The 25,035-nt window shown below is 47.8% G+C and overlaps 1 long non-coding RNA gene across 1 annotated transcript in view; it reads left to right on the top strand.

Moving 5' to 3' along the window:
* The window catches only part of LOC147378824 (uncharacterized), a 46,658-nt gene that overhangs the window by 15,987 nt on the left and 5,636 nt on the right, over positions 1 to 25,035 (top strand). The window lies entirely within an intron of this gene.

Here is a 25,035-nt window from a genome sequence, read left to right as displayed (position 1 = left end):
GTGCACGTGGGGTAGGCTTCAGCCCCTCCTGAGTAGGTGCAGACTACCACAAGGAAAACTTATGGTCCCTATAGGGCTTGACTTCAGTTAAGTCCACTTCTAGATCTTCAAAGGGCAGTGTCCCAGGTGTCTGCACCCCTGGGCTGGGTCTTGCTCTTTGGCTGGCATTGTTTTGTGCACAAGTCACACATCTAGCGCTGATCTGGGCGCAGGGTTGGGAGCTTAGGAATGGAATAGTAATGCCTCAGTAAACTTTCCAGCGCAGTTTTCCCTAAGTGAGTTGTCTCATGGTGCTGTTCACCAGATGGACTGCTGTGTTGCTGGGAACAAATAGTCTTTGGTCTGGAAGCTTCCACCAGCCCTTTTTTCCTTTTGTGCCTCCCTCATCTAAAGCCCATTGATCTTCTTCCTTGGTACATCTTGGGGATGGAGGCAATTCTGATGCCAAGAGGACCTTAGAGATTGGCTCAGGACCCACTGTGGGACTCAGTTGGGTTGCCACCTCCTTCACTGCCTGGTTGGCAAACTGATTCCCTCTGCTGACTGGATCAGTTTCTCTTTGATGGCCTTTGCAATGGATGACTGCCATTTTGGAAGGCTTCCAGGCTGGCTGTAACAGCTGAAGGATTTCTTCTTTGTTTTTGATCTCCTTTCCCCCTGCTGTCAGTAGTCCCCTATCTTTATAAATGGCTCTGTGATCATGTAGAGTAGCAAAGGAGTACCTTGAGTCAGTGTAGATGTTAATTCACTTTCCTTTGGTGTCCCTTAGCGCCTGGTTGAGTGCCCACAGCTCAGCCTGTTGTGCCGACCACCCTTGTGTAACAGTCTCATCTGTTGTCGTTACTGCATAGCCCGCCTTGCACTGTCCATCCTGGATGGAACTGGATGAAACTGCTCCAGTCCTGGGCTCTGGAGGGGAGTGTCTACCAGGTTTGGCCTCCTTGAATACATTTCATTTATGACCTAGAATCCGGCCATTGTTCATGGCTGGTAGCAGCAACCACCTTTCATCTTGGGAGCTTGTTCAGGAATCTTCAGGACAAAGTAAGGACACTTGGAGCTCTAGTTCTTTGCTCTCCTAGCAAACATGTATTCTGCTGTACTTTACTAACTCTACTGTTTACCTGTGTTTGTGACTGATTGAAAGAGATGCACGTGTGTGAAACGAGAGCTGTGTCCTAATCTGCAGTTCCATGGTGACCTCATATGGTTTATGGAAGAAACCCTGTTGGGAAATTATACTGACCCGCTAATGTCAAGAGGCACCCAGTGTCTCCTCTGGGGGAGTGGCCAGAGATGGATGGAGCGTGCAGTCTGAACTCTCCTTTCTCGGTCAAAACTCTCCGGTCTCTTTGACCATTTCACAACTTCCTGGAAATTAGAACTACTAACCTAATCTGTCGGAGAAGGCAATGGCAACCCACTCCAGTGTTCTTGCCTGGAGAATCCCAGGGACAGGGAAGCCTGGTGGGCTGCCATCTATGGGGTTGCACAGAGTCGGACACGACTGAAGCGACTTAGCAGCAGCAGCAGCAGCAGCTGGCTTTCTTCAAGTTGGTTCCACCTAAGACTCAGAACTGATAATGGCTCAACAAACCGGTATGTTTTATTCATGGAAATGTTCTCTCAAGCTGTATTAATGAGACCATGTATTTGTTTGTAATCTACCTTTCTTCAATATTCACGTTAATTGCTGTATGGCCTAGGATGACTCACCTTGTGCCAATGATTTCTCAAAGTACATGTTGTGGGTGAGGGGCCTGGTGCCACTGTCTCAGTTTTTGCCATTTCTTTTCTCTAATTAGCAGCTTGCTAATAGGTATATAGTTCAGTTCACTTCAGTTGCTCAGTCGTATCTGACTCTTTGCGACTCCATGAATCTCAGCACACCAGGCCTCCCTGTCCATCACCAACTCCCGGAGTTCACTCAGACTACGTCCATCGAGTCAGTGACGCCATCCAGCCATCTCATCCTCTGTCGTCCCCTTCTCCTCCTGCCCCCAATCCCTCCCAGCATCAGAGTCTTTTCCAATGAGTCAACTCTTCACATGAGGTGGCCAAAGTACTGGAGTTTCAGTTTCCAGTACTCTTGCTTGGAAAATCCCATGGACGGAGGAACCTGGTAGGCTACAGTCCACAGGGTCTCGAAGAGTCAGACGCGACTGCGCAACTTCACATCACTTAACTTCAGTAAGCCGTGGTGGTCAAGTTGTAGTTACAGGAAACGTCCGCAGGCGGCCCACCTTTGGTTCCTGGGGTCAATCAGAGCCTTAGGGCAAGCTGGCTTCTTGGGCTGAGAAAGAGTGAAATGTACTTGAGCAAACAGGAAAGGGCTCGAGTTTCACTTGTGGTTTTCCGTACTTTCTTCATTTTTAGTCTGTCTTGCAATAAGGAGTTCGTGATCTGAGCCACAGTCAGCTTTCTGTCATGTTTTTGCTGACTGTATAGAGCTTCTCCAATTTTGGCTGCAAAAATTATAATCAATCTGATTTTGGTATTGACCATCTGGTGATGTCCATGTGTAGAGGAGCAACCAGAACCTTAGGGAAAGTCCTGTTCCTGGATTGTCAACTAGAGTGGAATGTGCCAGAAGAAACACCCAGGGGTTGTGTCCCATTCCTTCTTCCTTACCCCTATCCCCTGGACAAATCCCAGTTCTTCCAAAAGCACTCTGCAGAGGCTGCTGTCATCTGTAAGTGTGGTGACCCGAAGAAGCAGGCTGGAGGTGGGAACCCAGCCCAGAGCACATGGAGACCAGGGGACTTTTCAAATCTCTTAGCCTGGAGGCTCCACTGTCCTTTGGGTGCAATAGGCTTGCACTTACTTCAGAAGGACCACTTGCATCTGGAGGCTGTGGGTCCGTGCAGAGGAGAACGGGCATTTCAGGTCCCAAAGGAGGTTTTGTTGGCTGGTGCATCCTCCCCAGCTCCATGAGGCCAAGACAGTCTGTTTGTGGAACCCAGGCTTGCCCAGGCTCCAGGTCACAATGGCCTGAGGGAAATAGAGTCAGCATTTTCTTTTTTTTTTAATTTTTATTTTATATTGGTGTAGAGATGACTTGGATTTCCCTGGTAGCTCAGCTGGTAATCTCCCTGCAATGCGGGAGATATGGGTTCAGTCCCTGGGTTGGGAACATCCCTTGGAGGACGGCATGGCAACCCACTCCAGTATTCTTGCCTGGAGAACCCCCATGGACAGAGGAGCCTGGGGGCCTACAGTCCATGGGTCACAAAGAGCTGGACACGACTGAGCAGCACAGCACAGCACAGCACAGAGGCAGCTTACAATGTGGTGTGGCACGTTTGCTGTTTTTCTTTTTTGAAGTGTACAGGAACGTGATTCACTTATGCGTAAACGTATGTTGTTATTCAGTCACCCGGTTGTGTCTGATTCTTTGCAACCCCAGTGACTGAAGCATGCCAGGCCTCCCTGTCCCTCACCATCTCCCAAAGTTTGCTCAAGTTCATGTTCATTGCATCAGTATATGTGCTCTTTTTCAGGTTATTGTCCCATATAATTTATTATACAGCATTGAGTAGGGGTCCTCATCCTACAGTGGGTTCTTGTTGATTATTTCCTAAAGAGTAGTGTGTATATGTTCATATCCACCTGCTCATTTTTCACTGCCTACGATCTTTCCTTTTTAGTGACCGTAAAGTGCTTTTCCTATGTCTGCGAAGCCATTTCTGTTTGCTAAAGAAGTTTGCTTGTATCCTTTTTTAGACTCTACCTCTAAGTGATATCCTAAGATATTTGTCTTTCCTTGTCTCACTTAACTTCACTTAGTATGATCATCTCTATTTCCTTTCTTGTTGCTGGACATGACATGGTGTCATCCTTTTTAAGGCTGAGTGATATTCTCTGTGTGTATGCACCCCATCTTGTTCACCCATTCATCTGTCCTTCTCCACATAGATTGCTTCCATGTCTTGGCTATTCTACATCGTGTTGCCCTGAACATTGGGGTGCAACTGTCTTTTATTATTATTTTTAAATTTATTTTTAGTTGAAGCTGTAAAAATAAATAAAATTTATTGTGAACAGCAACAGCAATAATTAAGCTGGTGAGCATCTTTTCATGTCCTTCATGGCCATGTCCTTCTCTATGTCTTCTCTGGGGAAACGTTCCTTTAAATCTTTTGTCCCTATTTGATTGGTTGTTTGTTTGTTATGAGGTGTATGGGCTGTTAGTATGTTTCAGAAATGAATTCCTCAGGGGTGTCTCTGTTCACTAATATTAGTTTCATTCTGGGGTTTCTCTTTTTGTTGTATTTATGGTTTCCTCTGCTGTGCCAATGCTTTTAAGTTGAATTAGGTCCCATTTGTTTATTTTTATTTGTCATTATTCTCAGAGGTGGATCAAAAAGATCTTTCTATGATCTATGTCAAAGCATGTCCTTCCTATATTTTACTCAAGAATTTCATAGTATCCATCCTTATATTTAGATATTTATATTATTTGGGCTTTATTTTTGTGTATGATGTTAGGGAGTACTCTAGTCTCACTCTCATTTTCATTGTTTAAGGAGCCTCCCCAGTGTCCTCCACAGAAGCTGTTACCGGTTTACATTCCCACCAACAGTGCAGGAGAGTTCCTTTCCACCACACCCTCTCCTGGATTTATTGTTTGTTGACTTTTGGACAATGGCCATAGTTAATGGTGTGAGGAAATATTTCATTGTAGTTTGATTTGCATTTCTCTAATATTTACCAATGTTGACATATTTTCATGTTTTTTTTTTTTTTTTTAAACAGAGTGAGTAAAACTTAGATCTTGAGATTTGCTTCTTGAACGTCTGCTCCGTTTTGATTCTTTTTTGATAACATACCCCAGGACATATCTTGAAAGCAGGTGTTTTTTCTCGACTGCCCTGCAGGCTTCGTAAATATTAATCTCCCACAAGCCCAGGTTTTACATTTTCTTTTAGCAGATAGAGCCACAAGGTGGCAGCATTTATCATGGCACCTTTTTTAATCTTTAAATATAGTTTTTATTTTATATTAAAGTAGAATTGATTTCCAGGGTTGTGTTTGTTTTAGATACACAAGACATTGATTCAGTTGTTCATAAATGTGTATCTTTTTTTTTTGGATTCTTTTCCTGAATAGAGTATTAGAGTGTGTTAGAGTGTATTCAGTAGTGCTCCCTATGCTATTCAGTAGGTCCTTCCTTTTTGAAAATATATTTGACATGTATTAGTTTGTATATGCGGAGAAGGCAATGGCACCCCACTCCAGTACTCTTGCCTGGAAAAATCCCATGGATGGAGGAGCCTGGTGAGCTGCAGTCTATGGGGTCGTTAAGAGTTGGACACGACTGAGCGACTTCACTTTGACTTTTCACTTTCATGCATTGGAGAAGGAAAAGGCAACCCACTCCAGTGTTCTTGCCTGGAGAATCCAAGGGACGGGGGAGCCTGGTAGGCTGCCGTCTATGGGGTCGCACAGAGTCGAACGCAACTGAAGCGACTTAGTGGCAGCAGCAGCAGCAGCAGCAGCAATTCGTATATGTTAATCCAAACCTTGTAATATATCCCTCCCCACTAAGTTTCCTTTTTAATATTCATACCTTTGTTTTCTAAGTCTGTTAGACTCTTAAAAAAAAAGTTCATTGGTATGAATTAATAGATTCTACCTGTAAGTAATCTCTTATAGTGTTTGTCTCTCTCTCTCTGTCTTCACTTTCTGTGATAATCTCTCTGTCAGTCCATGTTACTGCAAATGGCATTAGTTTTTTTTTCCAGCTAAAGAGTATGCCTTGGTATATTTATACCTTATAGTCTACATTTTTCTGCAGATGGACATTTTGGTGGATTCTCTGTCTTGGCTATTGTAAACAGTGCTGCTATGAAAATCAGAGTGGGCAAGTTTCAAATTTTAATGTTCATCAGATCTAACCCTAGGATTGACATTGTCTGATCATAGGGTAGCTCTCTGCTTAGATTTTAAAAAACCTCTGTACTGTTCTCCATAGTGGCTACACCACAGTGAGGATTCCCTTTCTTCCACACACTTATTCTTTGTAGAATAATTCCAGTACTTATTCTTTGTAGATTTTTGTTGACAGTGGGCATTCTGATCAGTGGAAGGGATACTTCATTGTAATTTTTATCAGCATTTTAAAATAATTAGTGAAGTCATTCAGTTGTGTCCAACTCTTTGCGATCCCATGGACTGTAGCCTACCAGGCTCCCCCATCCATGGAATTTCCCAGGCAAGAATATTGGCAGGGGTTGCCATTTCTTTCTCTATGGACTCTTCCTGACCCAGGGATCAAACCTGGGTCTCCTGCATTGCAGCAGACACTTTACCATCTGAGCCACCAGGGAAGCCTTATAAAAAATAATTAGTGATGTTGAGTATCTTTCCATGTGGTTATATGTTATTCAGTGTGGGTACAATTCACCTCTTAAATCTGGCTTCTTGAAAGTCAGTCCTGTTTAGAAACCTTGTCCAGGATTTTACCCCAGGGCATTTCTTCAGGGCTAGTATCATTTAGAGCCTATAGACCGTGGGAAATTCTGAAGGAGATGGGAATACCAGACCACCTGACCTGCCTCTTGAGAAATCTGTATGCAGGTCAGGAAGCAACAGTTAGAACTAGGCATGGAACAACAGACTGGTTCCAAATAGGGAAAGGAGTTCGTCAAGGCTGTATATTGTCACCCTGTTTGTTTAACTTCTATGCAGAGTACATCATGAGAAATGCTGGACTGGAAGAAACACAAGCTGGAATCAAGATTGCTGGGAGAAATATCAATAACCTCAGATATGCAGATGACACCACCCTTATGGCAGAAAGTGAAGAGGAACTAAAAAGCCTCTTGATGAAAGTGAAAGTGGAGAGTGAAAAAGTTGGCTTCAAGCTCAACATTCAGAAAACTAGGCATCTGGTCCCATTACTTCATGGGAAATAGATGGGGAAACAGTGGAAACATTGTCAGACTTTATTTTTCTGGGCTCCAAAATCACTGCAGATGGTGACTACAGCCATGAAATTAAAAGACGCTTACTCCTTGGAAGGAAAGTTATGACCAACCTAGATAGCATATTCAAAAGCAGAGACATTACTTTGCCAACAAAAGTTCACCTAGTCAAGGCTATGGTTTTTCCTGTGGTCATGTATGGATGTGAGAGTTGGACTGTGAAGAAGGCTGAGCGCCAAAGAATTGATGCTTTTGAACTATGGTGTTGGAGAAGACTCTTGAGAGTCCCTTGGACTGCAAGGAGATCCAACCAGTCCATTCTGAAGGAGATCAGCCCTGGGATTTCTTTGGAAGGAATGATGCTAAGGCTGAAACTCCAGTACTTTGGCCACCTCATGCGAAGAGTTGACTCATTGGAAAAGACTGTGATGCTTGGAGGGATTGGGGGCAGGAGGAGAAGGGGACAACAGAGGATGAGATGGCTGGATGGCATCACTGACTCGATGGACGTGAGTCTGAGTGAACTCTGGGAGTTGGTGATGGACAGGGAGGCCTGGCGTGCTGCGATTCATGGGGTCGCAAAGAGTCGGACACGACTGAGCGACTGATCTGATCTGATCTGATAGACCTTGTGAATATTAAGAGCCCTTTGGCACTGGTTTTAAGGTGTATATATTAATCTGAAGCCGCTAAGTACTCCCTCCTCCCTACCTTTCTTTTGGTAACCCTAAGCTTCTTTTCCAAGTCTGTGAGGCCATTTCTCTTTTGTAAAGAAGTTCATTTGTATCAAGTTTTAGATTTAACCAGAAGTGATATCATATGATACTCGTCCCCCTTGTCTCCCTTCACTTAATATGATCGTCTCCACTTTCTCCCTTGTGGCTGGACATGGCATTACTTCATTCTTCTTTGTGACTGATTGACACTGCCTTGCGTCTATGTACCGCTTCCTCTGTATCCATTCGTCTGTGCTTCTACACTTCGGCTGCTACCATGTCTTAGCTTTGTACCTATGAAACTGATTGGTGTCATTTCAGGGGAGCTCTGAAGAGCTCTGGTACCATAGTCCTTTATATTAGATGGAGAATAATTCAGCAAGAGCAAAGTGGCAGATAGGACATGATTTATTAAACTAGGATGTTTGCGAGGTTTACAAGCAGGCAGGTGAGAAATACTGCCCCTTGAGAACTAGACTACAGTTTATAATCAAAGGAAAAGTGGGCAGGGGAAGAAGACCTTCTTTGTCTTTCTTGAGAAGATGGCACATTTCCATCTCAGTTCCTTCCCCAAATAGGGCGGGAAGTTTACTTGTCCCTCCGTATATGGTCAAGAAGGCTGAGCACTGAAGAACTGATGCTTTTGAACTGTGGTGTTGGAGAAGACTTGCGAGCCCCTTGGACAGCAAGGAGACGCAACCAGTCCATCCTAAAGGAAATCAATCCTGAATAGTCATTGGAAGGACTGATGCTGAAGCTGAAACTCCAATACTTTGGCCATGTGATGCGAAGTACTCACTCATTGGAAAAGACCCTGATGCTGGTGAGAGGATAAAAGGCAGGAAGGCCAGGGGTCTCCAAACAGAGGAAATAGGCTGCAAGTGTCAGACATTTTTATCTCTCTTAAGCGGCAGGAGGAAACAAACTATTTTTTTTCCTTCTCTATACAAAGTTAAAAGGAGGTTTCTCTTAAAATACTGTGTAGCCATAATGACACCTGATTTCACCTGAAGTTAACTATTCTCAAACCTTGAGTTAACCAATGCATTTTTCTTATGGAAATGTTTGTCTTAAGCTATGTTAATGTACTATGCATTTACCCCAGACTCTGTCTTCAAGTTGGTTCCATCTAATGGCTCAGAACCTACTTGACAAACCAGTATGTTATACTCAGATATTGTTCCCCTAATCTGTGTAAATGAAACTATTTGTATGGTAATCTGCCCTTCTACAAGATTCAAGTCAATCTTTTTATGGCCTGGGATGAATCCTCTGGTGCCAAGATTATCCCAAAATGCATCTTATGGATGAGGGGCCTGGTGCCATTCTGAGTTTTAAGACATTCCTTTCTTTCATAAACAGACTGCTAGTGACTATGTAACACCCAGCTGAAGACTAGCATTCTTTCTGCCCCCTTCTGATGCCTATGTCAGAAGCTTTCTCTGTCTCCTTTATACTTTAATAAAACTTTATTACACAAAAGCTCTGAGCAATCAAGCCTCGTCTCTGGTTCTGGATTGAATTCTTCTCCTTCAGAGGCCAAGAATCCTGGAGTCTTTTCGTTCAGCAACAATCTTTCACTGGGAAAGACTGAAGGCAGGAGAAGGAGGGGATGACAGAGGATGAGATGGTTGGATGGCATCACCAACTCATGCTGGGAAAGATTGAAGGAGGGAGAAGGGGATGACAGAGGATGAGATGAAAAAATATTTTCAGGTCTCAGTATAAGGAGGGTTTTTCATTTTGAAAATTCACCTTCCCATAAATGATTTTTGTGTGTGTGTGAGTGCACAGCGCCTCTTTTGGGGGCATTAATTTATTGGGCTCACCGGGAAGGATGTGGGTCTCATGCCACCATTATTTTATTGTTTTGGGGACATCTCCCATGCTTCTGTTGCAAGGTTTTGTTGCTAAGCAAGCCTGGTTTCTTGAGTAATCATTAACTTAAAGGAGTTTCCCATATTTTTTTACTTATAATCCTTTAGTGGGATTAACTATTTAATCAACTATTTTGTCCATTCTGTCCCTCTCAGTTAGTGCTGTCATGATCATTAGGGAGCAGTTGTCTTTTAAAATTCTGGTTACCTCCCGATCTATGCCCAGGTATGGGGTTGCAGAGTCATTTGACACTTCTGTGTTTAGTTTTTAAAAGAACCTCCCTACTGTTCCCCATAGCAAATGTACTAATTTACATTCCCACCACTGTGGGAGGGTTCACTTCTTTCAACACCCCCTGTGGCATTTATTGTTTTAAATTTTTTGAGATGGCAATTCTGACTGGTGTGAGGTGATACCTCGTTCAACTTTTGATTTGCCTTTCTCTTAAGAGAGAGACTTTCTTTTCCACTTCCCATGTGGCTCAATGGGAGCACATCTGCCAATGCAGGAGATGCTAGTCCAACCCTGGGTCAGGAAGAATCCCTCAGGGAAATGGCAACCCACTCCAGTGTTCTTGCCTGGAAAACCCCGTGGAGAGAGGAGCCTGGTGGGCTACAGTTCAAGAGGTGGTAAAGAGTAGTGAAAGCTTTGGGTAGTGAGCTGTGAACGGATCTGGTATTTGTGACCTTCTGAGGAGAGGATTTCGATTTGGGGCCAGAGATGAGGCTTGATCATGCAGAGCTTTTGTGTAAGCAAAGATTTATTAAAGTGTAAAAGGGATAGAGAAAGTTTCTGGTATAGACATCAGAAGGGGACAGAAAGATTGTCTCCTTGCTGATTTTTTAGCAAGGCATTTCATACTCGATAGCAAGCTGCTAATCATAGATAAAAGAAACACCTCAAGGCTGAGGGTTGCACAAGGCTCCTCTCCTAATAAGCCTTTTGATGCAGCATCAGCACAAAACAATTGACATGAGTCTTGAAGAAAGGCAGATTCCCAAGCAAGTACATAGTATCATTAACATTGCTTAAGAGAAACATTTCCAGGAGTAGGGCAAACACATTGGCTTGTTGAGCCATTAGCAGCTCAACCTTTTTCTCAAGGTTTGAGAAAAAATTGGTTTCAGGAGGAACCAATTTGAAGAAAAAGAGATTCCCAAGCAAATACATAGAGTCATTAATGTAGCTTAAGAAAAACATTTCCCTGAGTCAGATGCATTGTTTTGCTGAGCCCTTAGCAGCTCAGTTAGTTTCAGGCAGAACCAAATGTTGTCATGGCAACACAGGATTAAAGGCGCCTCCTTTAATCTTGTAAAGAGAAAAAAAAAAAACGCCTGCCACTTGCAGTTTAGTTCCTCTTGGGGACCCTGACCTCCCTGAGGCCTACCTAATCCTTTCAGTGGGAAAGGATTTAGTGACTAAGGAACCAACAGCAAAGACTTAGGGATGGGGAGCACCTTTTCATGTGCTTCATGGCACCTGTGTGCCTTCTTTGGAGCAACGTCCATTTAGACCTTTGGTCCATTTTAAAAACTGGGTTGTTTGTTTATTGAGCTGTATGAGCTGTTTGTAAGTTTTGCAGACACATTCCCTATGGGTATCTTCATTTGCAAAAAGCTTTTTCCTATTCTGAGAGTTGTCATTTTTTTTCATTTATAGTTTCCTTTGAAAACTATACTTTTAAAGTTTGTTAGGTTCCATTTGTTTATTTTTTATGATTCTGAGAGGTGGGTCAAAAAAGAACTTGCTGCAATTTATGTCAAAGCATGTTCTGCCTATATTTTCCTCAAGAATTTCACAGTATCTGTCCTTCCATTTTGATCTTTAATGTATTTAGGGTTTATTTTTGCATATGGTGTTAGGAAGTATCATAACTTCATTCTCATATCCATAGTTTAAGGAACCTCCACATTGTCTTCCAGAGTGGCTCTTCCCAGTTTACATTCTCAGCATCAATGTGGGAGGGTTCCCTTTTTAGCAGCTGAGTACTTTTCTATTCTAAACTTGTACCACTTAGTCTTCATTTTTCAATCCATGGACATTTTGATGATTCTACATCTTGTCTGTTGCAAATAGGGCTGCCCTGAAAATTTCTCCAGAACTAATGAAGGGGTATGATTGCCAGATCATACGGTAATTCTCTGTTTAGTTTTAAAAGAACCTTCATATACTTATCAATAGTGGCTACACCATTTACATCCCAACCAGTAGTGTGGGAGGGTTCCCATTAACCCACGACCTCTGCAGCGTTTATTGTTTGTAGATTTTTTTGATGATGCCATTCTGACTGGTATGAGGTGATAGCTCACTGTACTTTTGATTTGCATTTCTTTTATAAATAGTGATGTGGAGAATCTTTTCATGTGTTTTGTATTTTACACACTGTGAGTACCATTCACCTCTTCAAATTGGCTTCTTGAAAGTTGACTCTGGCTTGAATTTTTTCTGATGTTTTATCCCAGGAGTTTTCATGACAATAGACATGTGACTATTAAGAGCCCATCAGCATCATTTTAAAGTTGCTGTTATGAGAAATGGCCACGAGACTGAAACATTTCTTCAGGCAGATAACTTTCTTTTTGTGTGTGATTTAATTTATATTTTATTCTGTAGTAGAGTTGATTCCCTGGAGAAGGGAATGGCAAACCACTCCAGTATTCTTGCCTTGAGAACCCCATGAACAGTATGAAAAGGCAAAAAGGACACTGAAAGATGAACTCCCCAGATTGGTAGGTGACCAATATGCTACTGGAGAAGAGTGAAGAAATAGCTCCAGAAAGAATGAAGACATGGAGCCAAAGCGAAAATAACACCCAGCTGTGAATGTGACTGGTGATGAAAGCAAGGTCCGATGCTATAAAGAGCAATATTGCATAGGAACCTGGAATGTCAGGTCCATGAATCAGAGCAAATTGGAAGTGGTCAAACAGGAGATGGCAAGAACGAACATCGACATTCTAGGAATCAGTGAACTAAAATGGACTGGAATGGGTGAATTTAACTCAGATGACCATTATATCTACTACTGTGGGCAAGAATCCCTTAGAAGAAATGGAGTAGCCATCATAATCAACAAAAGAGTCTGATATGCAATACTTGGAGGCAGTCTCAAAAATGACAGAATGATCTCTGTTCATGTCAAAGGCAAACCATTCAATATCATGGTAATCCAAGTCTATGCCCCGACCAGTAATGCTAAAGAAGCTGAAGTTGAACGGTTCTATGAAGACTTACAAGATCTTCTAGAATTAACACATGTCCTTTTCGTTATAGGGGACTGGAATGCAAAAGTAGGAAGTCAAGAAACACCTGGAGTAACAGGCAAATTTGGCCTTGGAGTACAGAATGAAGCAGGGCAAAAGCTAATAGAGTTCTGCCAAGAGAATGCATTGGTCATAGCGAACACCCTCTTCCAACAACACAAGAGAAGACTCTACACATGGACATCACCAGATGGTCAACACCAAAATCAGATTGATTATATTCTGATAAACAGTGGAAACAGTGGCAGACTTTATTTTGGGGGGCTCCAAAATCACTACAGATGGTGACTGCAGGCATGAAATAAAAAGACTCTTACTCCTTGGAAGAAAAGTTATGAACTACCTAGACAGCATATTAAAAAGCAGAGGCATTACTTTGCCAACAAAGGTCTGTCTAGTCAAAGCTATGGTTTTTCCAGTAGTCATGTATGGATGTGAGAGTTGGACTATAAAGAAAGCTGAGCACCGAAAAATTGATGCTTTTGAACTGTAGTCTTGGAGAAGACTCTTGAGAGTCCCTTGGACAGCAAGGAGAACCAACCCGTCCATCCTAAAGGGAATCAGTCCTGAATGTTCATTGGAAGGACTGATGTTGAAGCTGAAATTGGACTACTTTGGTCACCTGATGTGAAGAGCTGACTCATTTGAAAAGACCCTGATGTTGGAAAAGATTGAAGGCAGGAGGAGAAGGGGACGACAGAGGATGAGATGGTTGGATGGCATCACCGACTCAATGGACATGAGTTTGAGTAAACTCCAGGAGTTGGTGATGGACAGGGAGGCCTGGTGTGCTGTAGTCCATGGGGTCGCAGAGTCGGACACGGCTAGCAACTGAACAGAAACATGGGGACAGGACCATAAACAAGCAGACTGCCACCACGAGGGACAGTTACATAAACTGCCTCCCACACACTGGCAGCTGTGCAGCTGAGTGCAGAGAGGGAGCCTGTTGGTGTGTGAGGTGAGCGGTGAGTACCAGTTGGTAACCAGGGGGAGTGGCAGTATAGCTTTGTGGTTTGAATCTGCAGCAGCTTTCAATCCATTACAAGGGTTTGCTCACCTCATCACCAGCACAGGCTCAAGGGGTGGCTGTCAGAGTCCCCATGTCCCAGGGGCCGAAGCTGAGGTGCAGAGGGGCTGTGTGCTGGAACACCTTCTGGTGTGGGACACAGAGGAGTGATGCCAGGACCACGTCTGGGGCGAGCAGTGTCAATTGATCATTTTCACTCTGCAACCTTCCCTTCTGGGCTTCCCTGGTCACTCAGCTGGTAAAGAGTCCTCCTGCAATGCAGGAGACCCTGGTTTGATCCCTGGGTCGGGAAGATCCCCTGGAGAAGAGATAGGCTACCCACTCCAGTATTCTTGGACTTCCCTGGTGGCTCAGATAGTAAAGACTCTGCCTGCAGTGCAGGAGACCTGGGTTCAATGCCTTGGTTGGGAAGATCCCCTGGAGGAGGACATGGCAACCCACTCCAGTATTACAGTCTCAAATGTCAGAAGCAAGCCACCAAAAACAAGAATCAAACCTTTTTTGGTGGCTGCCTGTCACCCCTTCTGTCTAGAGCCCTGACGCTTTCTCTGCCCCAAGAGGAAACCTAGTCCTGGGAGAGCACAAGGCAGGGCAGGACAGGGCATCACCACAGGTGCTTCTGTGGCCTCACCAGGGCCCCTGCCCATCCTGTGGGCTTCACCTGGAACCTGAGAGGGCAGCAGGCTGACTAAGAGCAGGCAGGGGGTCCAGCTTAATAGTGCCAGGGCCAGCCTTGCCATGCTCGCCATGTGACCCCCTAATGGTAGCTGGCACACAGCACCTTCAGGCTCCTGGGAGCAAAGTGCAGCTCTGCTGGTGGGCCTGCCCTCCTCCTCCCACTCCCTTCTGACTGTGTGATGTGATGCTGGAGGCACAGCAGCCCCTGGGTACCAGGAGGGCACAACTCACGCCAAGGAAGACATGAGACGCTGAGCAGGAGACAAGCAGCTCCCTTCCAGGTGTTGTCCCTGGGCCTCCTGGCAGGTGGCGGGGCCTTTTGTCTCTGGATTGTGTTACCTCTAGTGACCTTAAACTATTCCTGTTGATTCTTCCAAGTGTGTAGCCCAAAGTGTTCTGCTGAGGGAGTTGAGATCACACAGGTAAAACGTGTAACAGCACACAGGGAGCTCAGGACCGTGGAACTGACAGCCCTTCCTGGGCAGCCACGACCCTGAGCAGCGACGAGAGCCTTGCCCCCTCATGGTCCCAGGGAGAAGGAAGCTGGTCTGCCTGCCGTCTGGTCCAAGCCAGTACTGGGAGGTCCCTGCCTACCCTGACCACTGAGTGGCCCAGGTGGGCCCACACTCTCGGGCCCCACCGAGCCCCTGCTCCACACCCTTCTGGAGAGTCCTTCCAGGCCGCTGTGACGGGAATCTGTGGTGAGAACTCAGCAGAAAGGGTGTGAGGGCAGCTGGGACCTTCCTTCACCGAGGTCGTGACATGGCCAGGTACGCTGAGGTGATGCAGGTGGTGAGGCCATTTCAGATGGTGGTACGTGCATAGGGCACGGGGGTGGGGGGGCGGTGCAGGGGCTGACGGGTGGCGAGTCCAGAGAGGAGCCTCCTTGGAGGAGGGGGGAAGCTCAGATGGAACTGCGTCTGGGGCTGGAGCGCCAGCAGGGCCGGCTGGTGGCTGAGCAGGGCTCAGCTGGGGCTTGGCCACAGGAGGGGTGCATCTGGTCTCTGGTAGAGTTTCTGCTCCCCAAGGACTGGGGTTATTGTCTATCTGCTCACGGCTGTCCCCAGCCTGGAACACGACCTGGCCAGAGGCAGGTGCTAAGCAAATATCTGTGAATGAGTGGATGGTCTGAGCGTGGAGATGCACAGGACAGGCGGCGGCAGGCTGCAGAGTGGGGGTTAAGTAGATTAGGAGGCAGAGACGGGAGAGAGGCATATAGGGTTTCTAAGTCTGGACTCCCAGCCTCCTTGGGCTCAGCTCCACCTAAGCCCGTCTGTTCCCCGGACACTCTGCTTTTTATGGTAAATTCCCTCTGGCCTTCGCTCACCTGCGTGTCCTGCCCTGCATGACTTAAAGAGCAGCTCCAAGTCTGTTCCCAACATCTGTCCCTGAAGCCTCTTTATGCTTAAGCTGGGGGATCCTGAGGGTGCCCCCTGAGACGGGGCCCCTTCCCTGCCCAGGGATGGCTGCACCTTGTCTGTGCTGTGGACTCTGCTCTCTGCAGTTGTCTGCCTGTTCAGGTTTCTGCCTGACTCTGGGCCGGGAGTGTTCATGGGTCAGTGTGTCCCTGCTGATTCTAGCAATCCTCCAGGCTGAGTCCTGCTGGCCTGCATCGTGACACCGCCATTTACTGGTGACATGGAGGCCACCCTAGAGCACAGCTTATAACGTGTCCACTGGTCTCTGCTGGACCTCGCAGTTGGGCCAGGAGCCAGGTGGTCGGTGCTGTTGGTGCCTGTGGGCATGGCTGCCATCACAAGCCTTCACCTTGGGGCTCAGCAGCTGAGCCACCAGGATGTGTGCAGAACGTGCTGCAGACTGGCACAGGGGGTCAGCACTGGGCCTCAGCCAGAGAGTGGAGGCACTGGACGTGGAGGCCTGCCCTCCATTAGAACACTTTCCGGCCTCCTGGGCTCTGTTTTGTCCGACCTTCGAGGAATGGGCTGAGCTGCTGCGCTCATCCTGGCCCACCGTGCTCCAGAGGTGCCCTCACAGACCTCCCTGCATTGGGATCTAACCATACATTCCTGGTCCCAGCACCAAGCCAGGGCGTCCTGGGGCCCCTTCAGTTAAGGGGTCAGGGGAAGCAGAGGCACTTCGTCTTGAGCTGGAGGAGGAGTCGTGTGGGTAGAGTTTTCATTTCCTCCAGCGGCACTCACGGCTTATGGTGCCCAGGGCTTGCAGCCAGCCTGTGGGCTGCTGTGGGACCCCGTCTCTTGTTGGCCCCTCTTCTGACTGGTTGGTCCGTGTTCTGAATGCTTGGGACTCTGTGCTCCTGGGTTTAGTATCTGTTGTAATTGGGTAGGGTCTGTTCTTGTTTTTTTTTTTTAATCAGTATATATATATTTTTTTGAAGTATAGTTTGTTTACAATGTGTTAATTTCTGCTGCATAGCTCAGGGATACACTTTTACATGTATATACATTCTTTTTTAAAATTACTCTTTTATAGTTTATCATTGGATACTGAATATTGTTCTCTGCTATGCAGCAGGACCTTGTTTATCCAGTCTACTTATAAAAGCTACATCTGCTGACCCCAGCCTCCCACTCCATCCCTCCAACAACCACCCCCCTCCTCGCCCCTTGGAGAGCCCCAGGCTGTCCTCTCTGTCCCTGAGTCTGTTTCTGTTTCATGTGTGTGTGCTCAGGTGCTCAGTTGTGTCTGACTCTTTGTGACCCCATGGACTGTAGCCCACCAGGCTCTTCTGTCCACGGGATTCTCCAGGCAAGAATTCACCACTGGGTGAGTGCAGGCTTGTGGTCACTCTGGCCTGTCGCAGACCTCTCAGAGGCTGTCCGCTGAGTGAGTGCACGCTTGTGGTCACTCTGGTCTGTCACAGACCTCTCAGAGGCTGAGACTCTCTGCTGTGTGAGTGCAGGCTCATGGCTGCTTTGGTCTGTCACAGACTTCTCAGAGGCCATCCACTGGGTTAATGCAGGCTTGTGGTCACTCTGACCTGTCACAGACCTATCAGAGGCTGTCCGCTGGGTAAATGTACACTTGTGGTCACTCTGGCCTGTCACAGACCTCTTAGAGGCTGAGGCTCTCTGCTGTGTGAGTGCAGGCTCATGGCTGCTTTGGTCTGTCACAGGCCTCTCAGAGGCCATCTGCCAGGTGAATGTGGGCTTGTGGGCACTCTACTGCACAGTCTCTGTGGGGCTGTCGAGAGGCACTGTGTGGCTGCCCCAGCTGGGGGTCACTTATTGGACTCTTGCTGCCCCCAAGCTAGGTCTGGAGAAGGCTAACCCCAGTGAGAAGCTACTTTCAGGCTTCAGCTCATGTCCCAGGAGCTAGTCTTCCAGCCTAAGCAGGTCACTCCTGTGTTAGTGCTCACAGCTCACACTGCCCAGATAGTGGGCCGGATCTGGGGACACATGTCTGCCGGGGTTCAGCCCCGGCTGATCCAGGGTATTCGAAGGGGAGACGGCTTAGGCAACTATTTAAATATTTATCAAAGATATAAAGGGTAATAGAATGAGGATAGCTCAGTAGGAAAATTCAGTGGAGAAAAGAGGCTGAGTGGCTTGGTTTACGCGGGAGACCAATAAAACTTCAAGACAAGAAGCTTGCACCACTTACGTAGGCCACAGGCGTCCTTCCGTTCTCCCGAAGGAGAGGAGACACTGAGGCCTCCCCGGTCGGATCTTAGAAGCCCAGGCATAATTAGTAAGCATGGCGGGTTCCACGCTCCAGATGGAGACTCAGCCAGAGTGAGAGAGAGAGAGACATGGGGAGAGCAGTATTTCGAGGAACTGATCCCAATTCTTTATTTTCCAGAGTCTGTTTTTATACACTGAGATGTTATACGAAAGTCACGTGGGGACAGCAGTCCTGACTTTTATTAAAGTCAGGTGCTTCACACAAATGTATACAGAGGTCTCAGGGGTGTTACATCATCTTCTGGCCAGGGGGGCCTGCTGACAATTTACGACCCTCTCCTTGTGACAGTGGTCAGTCAACCAGAACACTTATTTCTCCAGGGGTGATTATTCTTAAAACAGACACCACCCAAATAAAGTTACATTCCTATAGGGTGAGGGTGTAGTGGGTTTTAGTTAAGGAAAGAATTTACTTAGCCTAAGGTCTAACGTGATTTATATCAAAGGTTAATACTTATTTCTTCTATATATTCATTAATGTGTGTAAGGGCAGGGGATGTGGAGTCTTAGCAACAAACATTGGCTCAACAAATGAAAAACCCTTCACTAATACAATTTCTAATCAGCCCATTATACTTATACTAATAGTTTTCTAACTTTTCTAAGGAACCTGTTTTTAGAAGGTTTAAAGCATCTCATGCCTCTCACGGTTGGGAGGCTGTGAGCAATCAATCACATGTGGCCGGACAAGCCTGTCAGGCAGCCCAGAGAACCTTCAGAGGAGTTTGTAGGTTGAAACACTCCTATCATGCCCAGGAATTATTGTTAACTGGAGCTCTAAGTTAACTCCTTCTCCAAAAGAGGTGGTGAGAGACAGCCCCCCGTAAAATCAGAGATGTAGGTGAGAGCACAAAGTAGTAAAGTAGGCAGGCTCTGGTTATGGGGGTAGATGCTCGAGGATTTCCAGGGGGACTCCTGAGGCTGGATCCTGCCTTTGCGTATGTCAAGCCTCCTTCCTCATGACCTTTGTCACGGGCGGAGTACCTCACTCTGGCCCCCAACACATGTCCTCTGCTGCTAAAGTGACATTAGACTGTGCTCCCAGGGATGGGCCACAGGGGGTGATGGGAGAATGTCTGCCCTACCTGCTTGGAGGCACTGTGCCCCCAGCACCTGCCTTTTCCCCACTCAGGTATGGAATGTGGGAGAGCAGGAGGGGGAATCTGGGTCCCCAATGAGACCCACTCAGCAAAGCTGGGCCTGTGTTGGGCTTGGAGGATGTGACTGAGAGTTTGATGGACAGGATACCACATTTAGAGGGCCTCCTGCAGTGTAGGTTACATAGCAAGTAAGTGCAGAGCGTGGTGGCTGAGCTGATGGCTGTGGATCCTGCAGGCTGAACGCTGATCCCTGAACATTGGAAGTTGTCTGGAGTCACAGGACATGCTTGCTCTCTCTGCTGAGATGATCTCAATGGGGACCCAGGTTCCCCCTCCTACTCTCTAGAAGCCATCAAACTGAAGCCACTTCTCATGGTGAACCCTGAGGAAACTCAGGAAGGAAAAGAATACCTGCTTTCCAGTAGCCATCAAAGTGCAGCCACTCCCCACTGTGAGCCCCGAGGAAACTCGGGGAGGAGAATACCTTCTCTCTAGAAGCCGTCAGGCTGCAGCCACTTCTCCTGGTGAGCCCTGAGGAAACTCGGGAAGGAGAAGAATACCTGCTTTCTAGCAGCAATCAGACTGTAGCCACTCCCCACGGTGATCGCTGAGGAAACTTGGGAAGGAGAAGACAGGATACTGGCCCCAGATGGTGAGGTGTGTGTCAAAGGGGATGATGGCAGTGAGATGGCTGGTGCATCTTCCCACACACAGAGAAGTGCTGAATTCCTTAACTTTAGGTGCTGCCTCCTGGTTTTGAAATCCTAGAGGATTCTTACTGAATAAAACATAACTCTCAACGCCTAGATTATAAATATTTTTATGTCTACACATATGAAGTAGAGACTTTCCAAAGAGCAACAAAAGATAAATCTCAACATTCAGAACACTGGCCCAGTGGTGGGCACTCCCCAAAAGATGCAACTAGTGGAGCAATTAGAACAATCAGGTCCCCCTTTTCCATAAGATTGTGGAATGGACACCGAGAGTGCGAAATTGGTACAGGGAAGAACAAAATCTGACTCCATGTTGGATGTTTTACTTTAACCTTTGCTTCCTGTTGGTTTGTTTGCTACAGGGATACTGTCCATACATAATGGCCTGCTTCAGGAAACCCTGCCCCTCTGCCTTTGTCCAGGACCTGTCCACCTATGGGTGGCTACAGGAAGGGAGCAAGTAACACGTCTCCGCCTGAGGCTGGCCATTCCAGGAGATATTTTCCAGATTAAAGGCCTTTTCACTTTATTTCCTCACCTCCCAGCTCTGTGTTCTATAAAAGACACTGGCATCCAGACGCTGAAAAGATGGTTTCTTCGAGTTATTAGTCTGCTATCTTCTCAGTCTGCCGGCTTTCCAAGTAAAGTCATATTCCTTACCTCAGCACCTTGCCTCTGATTTATTGGCCTGTTGTGAGGCAAGCAGAGTGAGCTTGGACTTGGTAACAATCCCACATGCCTTGCAGTCAAAAAATCAAAACATAAAATGGAAGCAGTATTGTAACAAATTCAATAAAGACTCTGAAAATGGACCATATCAAAAAGATCTGAAACCAAAAACCAAAAGGAACTCAGTGGTTGTCTGAAATATTTAAAAAGGAATTAGTGCCCCTCTTGCCCGTACCCCCTGAAGCCACACTGGACAGTTAGGCCCTGTCCGTTCAGGACACCCTCTCCGGACCCCAGGTGGAGGTGCTGTGCCCCCAGTGCCCACCTGGGTCTCAGGAGGTAGAAGAGACACAACCTAGGGGGTCTCTTTTCTGGTCCAGGGGAGCGTCACAGCAGCCACCATGTCTCCCTGCCCCTAATAAATAAGGAGGGTTGTTGGCACCTAGGTGAGTGATGTTTGGGCACCTCGACTGCCTTGTCCTTGTGATTTGATGTGAAGACAACACAGAAGGAGAACCAGCCAAGAATGATCCAGTCAGCAGTAAAGCCCTCTTCACAGGGACCCTGTGAGACCCAAGCACTTGCTCTGCCCACCCTGCTCTGACTTTTGGGGTCTGGCCTTTGTCATTCTCTGGGCAGGAAGTGGGAAGGACAACCTGGTCTCTCTTCCACCTCCTGAGACCCAGGTGGGCACTGGGGACAGCAGCACCTCCACCTGGAGTCCAGAGAGGGTGTCCTGAATGCACAGGGCCTAACCGTTCAGTGAGGCTGGCCCTTGTCCACAGTGCACTGACCTGCGGCAGAGTCTCGGGTTCCCTGGCATCCAGCTCACCCATCACCAACCCCAGCTTGGTGTCTTGGGAGCCCCTCACTGGCAGGCACCCAGGAGGTGAAAGCTGCATGCCCAGTGAGAAGGAGGAGAAGCCGGTGGGGCAGGGGTCCAGCATGGAGTGTCCAAGGGCCCTCTGCTCCCCCAAGAACACCCAGCCCTGCCTGCCGTGGCCTTTCTCCTCTTCGGTATGTGTGGCTAATGTTGCCAAACACCTTCCTCTGGAAGAGAAAGCTCCATGACCGTAGAAGGGGTGGAGGTGAGGAGGCGCTGTAAACCTAATCCCAGGAAGCTTGAGGACTAACTTCCCTGAGCCCTGAGCATACTGCCTGTTAGATCTGTACCAACCGAGGCCAAGATCCAGAGAGATTCTCTGTGGAAACACTTTCCATGTCCAACAAGAGGACCAACTGAGGTCAAGATCTGGGCAGGTTCTCTGTGGAAACACGTTTCGTTTCCAACAAGAGGACCAACTGAGGCTGAGATCCAGGCAGGTTCTCTGTGGAGACACTTTTCTGTCCAACAAGAGAGGATTTGTTAACCCACAGTCGAGCCCTGAGATGTGGGATGTGCTGTAACTGTGGAAACTGCAGGGAAGGTGTTTGAGGAGAGGCTTTTTCCCAGGCACCTCCCCTGAGGCCCCTGGAGTTACTGGACCCAGAGGGGGAGCACTCGCACTTCTCCCCTCACTGCAGGCCAGACCGTGCCTCCAACCTCACAGCCCCGCTCCCCCACCTCCCTGAGCTCAACAGAAACCCCCCTCAATCACGAGGCCAAAGCGTGGTCTTCTTGGTGAGCAGAGCAGAGGCCGGTGGGAAGAGGGGGAGGCTGAAAGTTTTTGTAGAAGAAAAACACACTTGTGTGTTCCCGTGTGTGGTGGCCAGTTGCTGCAGTAATTGGTGTTCCCTACACATTTATGGGTGGGTTTTAGTTTCTGTATTTTCTAAATTTCTTTTTTTTCTTAAACAGCTGCATATTATGAGAAAATTTTTGCAATCAACCACGAGAACTTGCAAAATAAGATCTTTGTTTTCTTTTCTTTCTCTAAAATGTTTCAGTTTTCTATGGTGACAGATGAACAGCCTCCACCTTTGAATATTCATTTAATTGGCTGCGCTGGGTCTTAGCCGTGGCATGCAGGGTCTTCAGTTGAGGCATGTGGGATCCAGTGCCCTGACCAGGGATTGAACCCAGCCCCCTGTGTTGGGAGCTCAGAGTCTTAGCTTCTGGACCAGCAGGGAATGCTGCAACCTCCTACTTAAAAAAAGATTATTTACTTTTGGCTGTGCTGGGTCTTCGCTGCTGTGCGGGCTTTTCTCTGGTTGTAGGGCGTGGGGACTGCTGTCTCATTTCTGTGCGGAACTTATCACTGTGGTGGCTGCTCTGGTTGGAAGCACAGGCTCTAGGCACTTGGGCTGCAGAAGTTGTGCACGGGCTTAGTTGCTCCACTGCACGTGGGCTCTTCCCAGATCAGGGATTGAACCCGTGTCTCCTGCATTGGCAGGTGGATTCTTAACCACAACACCACCAAGGAAGTCATTTCCCTCCCTTCTTCCTGCCAACATCTCACTTTAAAAAAAGACTAAAAATAATCTGTTTAGTAAATTTTCAGGAGTCTGAGCTCTGAGGTCAGTGTCTGTGGTGTCATTCTCCCAAAGGCATCTTAGCTTCAGATACTGGTTGGGCTCATGAGTCTGGTGACCAGGGCGGGTCTGACAGCTGAAGGCAGGCTTGGCCTCTGGAGCTCTGCCCTCACTGACTCACCCAGGGTCCCTGAGCCCTGGGAGCCAAGCAGAGCCGTGCGCAGGCAGGACTGGTACAGCCGTGGGGCCGTTGCGTTCAGAGTGGAGTGTGCAGCAGAGGCAGCTGCCTGTCCATCCCCGTGACTGCTGCACTCCTGTGTGCCCATGCAGGGCAGTCACGGTGTCAGGTGAGGCCTGGCCACCGTCGCGGGGACAGGATGGGACCTCAGACAGCTCACATCCCCACTCCCCCAACTCCTCTTCAGATCGTGGCTTGTGGCTGCTGGCAGCTCCCTGGGCTGGGAGGCTGTGTAAAGCACCAGCCCCGTTGCTCAAGGTCAGCTGAGACCCTCAGGTCTGGGGTCACACACCATATCTGCTGCCGTGTAGGTCATCCCACTTCTGTGAGGGAGGGGCTTGCGGGGTTGTGGGTGATGGGGAATTTTGGGGTGTTGTGGGCTGGCCCACGAGTCAGCTTTTTGAGGGGAGAAGAGGGGAGGGAGGAGAGGGGAGGGAGGGGAAGGAGAAGCTTTGACCTGCTCAGCCTTCCAGGGGATTCCAGGCTCAGCTCTGGTGGGAGGTGCAAATGAGGAGCTCCTGCAAGTTTCTGGGTCCCCACTGTTTTTCAGATGAAGCCCCTCTGCCTGCACCACCCTTAACTCTCCCTCTCATGGCCCCTGCCTAAAGCCACAGAAGATGCAGAGTTTATGTGGCTTCCCTTCATGGATTGCAGCCTAACAGGCTCCTCCGTCCATGGGATTTTCCAAGCAAGAGTACTGGAGTGGGGTGCCATTGCCTTCTCTCTAGGAAAACCAAGCCACAGACAAACGTGTTCCTTTAAGAAAGCATGAAAGAAACGAGAAAATAACAGTGGGTGGTTATTACTGACACGGTTCATGTAGAGACACTTTGGAAGCCTGGCACAGGGAGGGGACTGAGGGCCATTGCCCCCAGCCCTGGAGTTTGCACCCTCCCCCACCGCCCCGTGGCCCACTCTCCCCTTGGTGTCTTCTGGTGACCGGGCAGACTTCAGCCTCCTGAACCCCTTCTGGAAGGATCAGGACAGGGCAGAGGTCATTCACAGAGGGGAGGGTGTGTTGGAGCTCAGTTCTGGGTCTAAGCAAGCGTGGCTTCCTGATGTGGTCCCCACCTTCACTCACTGGGGGAGGACTCTGTGTCCACCTTGTCCCCATGTGCAGCCTGGTCACCCCGGGACCCGTGCTGTGTGCATCTTCTCTGCTCACAGCACATCCCACGGTCCATCAGACTTCACTCATAAAAGGGAAATGTAAGGATGAAGTATTCCCTAGTTAAGAATTTCAAGGTTGCAACAGTGTTGACCAGAGCATGTGGGCACAGGTGTGAGGCCCGTGCATAGAGAAGCTGTGGCGTGGGCTTCGAGGACCCTCTGTGTGGGGGTGGGATGGGGGCTGGACAGGGATTTCCTGCACACATGGCTCCAGGCTCTGTTCTCAGGAGGGTGGACGACTGTCGGCCCTGCCTGTCTGTGGAGGGGCTCTGGGGCTGCCCAGCTCAGCAGGAATGGCAGTGGTGGGAAAAGAGGTCACCCTCCCTTAGCACTTCTGACCTCACACCCCCTCATCAGGGCAGCGGAGTGCCTAAACGGCCCCTTCCCCGTCTAGCTCTGAAGACCTGGATGGTGTGGGGGCTGAAGGACACACAGAAAACAAAATTCTGTAAAGCAATTATCCTTCTATTAAAAAATTAAAAAAGATTAAAGAAAAAAACCACACAGAACAGCAGAGGCAGGGCTTGCATTCTCAGCCAGCCTCTGCCAAATTCCGCCTGTGCTTATGAAAAGACCA

Source organism: Bos grunniens, chromosome 1, assembly GCF_055505025.1.
Source record: "Bos grunniens cultivar Pamir isolate PY7600 chromosome 1, Bosgru_T2T1.0, whole genome shotgun sequence".
In the NCBI taxonomy this organism is placed as follows: domain Eukaryota; kingdom Metazoa; phylum Chordata; class Mammalia; order Artiodactyla; family Bovidae; genus Bos; species Bos grunniens.
The sequence above is the reverse complement of the archived record's forward strand: the minus strand, read 5'-3'. Positions and strand labels throughout refer to the sequence as shown.